This window comes from Diachasma alloeum, unplaced genomic scaffold (assembly GCF_001412515.2).
Source record: "Diachasma alloeum isolate Michigan unplaced genomic scaffold, Dall2.0 Dall_scaffold_00312, whole genome shotgun sequence".
Taxonomy (NCBI): domain Eukaryota; kingdom Metazoa; phylum Arthropoda; class Insecta; order Hymenoptera; family Braconidae; genus Diachasma; species Diachasma alloeum.
The window spans coordinates 271919-275147 of NW_021680451.1; the positions used below are offsets into that span (position 1 = coordinate 271919).

The window sequence follows — 3229 nt, forward strand, 5'->3', positions numbered from 1 at the left end:
ATAAATATGTCGAGAAAAAGGAAAAGACTTTTAGATCATTAGATTGTGCATTCATTATACTATTGATTATAATATGTTCGATTTTACATTCCTGACAATTATTACAAAATGCGAGGAGCTACCGTATTGAGAACCCCTTTCCGGTTATCGACAAATTTATGCTCGGGCCCTATCATACCAACAGTTCCGTACGCTCCATCGTAGTCCATGCGCCCCCGCTTCGATTTTTGTTGTTGAACACTTTACATTGGCCCTGTTCATCTCCCCTATAATCTCTGCATTTGCATATAAAAAAAGTGAGGTTATGTCCCTCTCGCGAACCTGAATGTTCCCCTGTCACGTACCTTTAAACAATCTCCTGAAAAATATGAGTAAGTGGTTGAATGAAAAATTGACATTTAAAAACACAATCACTGGACCCCTGATAAAACATGAAAGGATTTATAGAGAGGCAGACAGTGTCGGGGTGTTTCGTTGCTGAAATCTCTAAGCATCAGAAGCCCAAACCCCCCAGGAAAGGAAAATCCATGGAGATGAAATCCTAAAAAAAACCCTCCCAATTCCCAAAAATCAGAACTAAAAAAGCTGGCGAAATCTCCGAAAAATGAAGAGACAGATAACAGATAACTGGCAGGAGACGTACGAGCTCTCCATCGGACGAAATGGGTTGCCACAAAAGTGCTCGGACGAAAAAGCGAGTCTTTCAGATTTTCGATTCCATTTGCTGCTAGATCAGTCAGTTGATCAGTCAAAGAAATAAGGATTAGGTGACATACGCAGCTATGGAGAGACTCCAAAATTATGGGTGTACTCCGTATCTTCTGATCAAGACTCCTGACAATGTTCTTAGGAAATTAATTCATCCTGTTAGTTTTTATGAGATGAAAATTATTCAAACCTTCTGAAAAGTTTGGAAAAGTAATGAGCTATTCGATCATTGTGAATAGTTTTCTGAAACTGTTGGTTTTAAAGGGAAATGTTAAAAAACATTTTTCAAAGACGTGAAATTCTCTCCAAAAAATGTCACTTCATGAATTTTTTTTAAAGCTGTCTTTCATATATTTTGACAAAAGGAATATATCATCCTGTTTGGAAATGTTTTTGTGAACAAGATTTGATCCTAATTTTTTTCTAATTTTTTTCAGCCCGAAGTCCAGTATATCAAGAAAAATCTATAAAGTCGAATTAGCTGAAAACATTCGAGGTTCACTGAGAATTGAAGTTTTTGTAGCCAATAGTTCGGGGGTCCAAGTTTTCACACAAAAGTCACCTGAGAGAATGCCGAGATTGAACCCCGCCTCTCAGGAGCTTCAGAGGGAAACGAAGAGTTTTGGGAATGCCCATGGCTCCAAGAGCTGACAAAAAATGCAGTTATCCACAATGCCCTCCCCATCGGGGGAGAGTAATGATGGTCATAGGATGTAAGTTTTTTTTATAATAATTATATAGTAGATTCTGTCATTGAGCCCATGAAAAGCTTTGCTAGCGTTTGTGTGTTTGCAGTCCGAAGCAAAGTCAAAGATTACAACAAAATCGCCAGAAAAGTTGTCTGCCACCGACTGACGAACTTTTTTTTCGTTATCTAGTCCGTGATATGAGGCTTCATGCCCGTCTGAATAATTTTTTTTTGTAGATTACCGAGGTGTTTTCACTGTGATGAATATTTTCTACATGAGGAGAAATAGCAAAATTTTCATATGATTTTTTTTAGCTCACATTTCGCTCTACAAAAAAAATTCCATGGAATTTTTTTAACTGTCCCCACTCACGAGATATCCACTGACACCGGACCCTCGATGCGTAGTAATTATCCTAGTTTGCCGATTCACTACAAATTTTCAATTGAAAAAAATGCTCAATGGGCACATTATTCGAAATTCCTTGAAGTTTTTTTTCTTTCTCAATTAGAATTTCATAATCATTCAATTTATTACTTTTAAACCTGAATAGACAATGGAGGAAAGGAAATCAAATGAAATGTTGATATTTAAGTATCATCAACAGTGTAGCTAACTGATAATGAGAGGAATATTTTTCTAAATGTGAATGCCGAATGATGCGAAATAAGCAGCCATTAACGAGGCTTTCCGGGTAATAGGAAAGTCTTCAATGACTTCAAAGTCTTCTGCTCACGCTTGCTACAGTTAGTGGGGACGATATTCCAGGATTATTTGAGTAGCTCCAATAGATATTTACGAATTTTCATCGCCATTCTTTGTCGAAAACATTTATAGATGATTAAATTATGTTGATAATCAGTAACTTTAGGAGANTCATCGCCATTCTTTGTCGAAAACATTTATAGATGATTAAATTATATTGATAATCAGTAACTTAAGGAGAACATATAATCGATTTTTCTTTCATTTTTTCGAATTCATCAACCTTCAGAAATATTTGAATTATCTCGATTACGAGTGATTTTAGAACAAAATGTCAGAAGACCTTTTTTATAGAAAATGTAATGACCTCCACAGAATATACTTCGACATTGTCTCTGAACCCTCTAATTTCGAAGATATTCCAAAAAACATGGGATAAAATTGTTTTAATTCCATTTCTTTCCATCAAATCCTCATGAATCTCAACGAAAAATTCTGTATCACCTTACAGAAAAAAAAGCCTCTCCCCAAACTCAAAATTTCACGAAATCATTTGACTTTTCAGCTAAATTGGAGAAGTGGAGTTGGAGTAAAACAAATAACAGCAGAAAAAAAATTGACGGAGGCGCAGTTTAAGCAGGAGAGACCTATGAACAAAATCAAGGGTCAGACCAAAAAGAAACTAACACTAGAAATTAATAGAAAAATCTGTACTTTATTTTGTAAATAAAATCATTTCATATCAAGTGTTCTTTTTCATTATTCATTCAACATTAATATTTTACGCTACGAATCAATAATTATTTGTTAAATCTCGAGTAGAACAGCATGATTGATAAACGATATTCGAAAATTATGGATCATGCATCGACTTTCAGAAGAGAAGTGGTGGGAAGTGATAGAACATTAAGAATTTTTTTTATCCTGTTCAGTGTCCCAATTATTTTGAGTGTTATCAGGGGAAAAGAGCAAAAGATTTTTTCTGGGACCCTGTCCACATTGAGGATGCTCAAGGAGACAAATCTCCTAAACGAAACCAACCAGCAGGTAATTGATCTCCGTCCAGCGATCCTTAGGGGGGCCACTCCACCAGTTGCGTCCTTATTCCCTCTGGTGTCTTCGCCTGT

The 3229-nt window shown here is 36.0% G+C and overlaps 1 long non-coding RNA gene across 1 annotated transcript; it reads left to right on the forward strand.

Annotated features, from left to right (window-relative positions):
• The first annotated feature begins 264 nt into the window (after window positions 1–264).
• LOC107039910 lies at window positions 265–2848 on the forward strand. The gene is made up of 3 exons (XR_001460986.1): window positions 265–371; window positions 1146–1421; window positions 2668–2848. It is a non-coding gene; the product is annotated as an uncharacterized LOC107039910 (long non-coding RNA).
• Window positions 2849–3229: the final 381 nt, after the last annotated feature.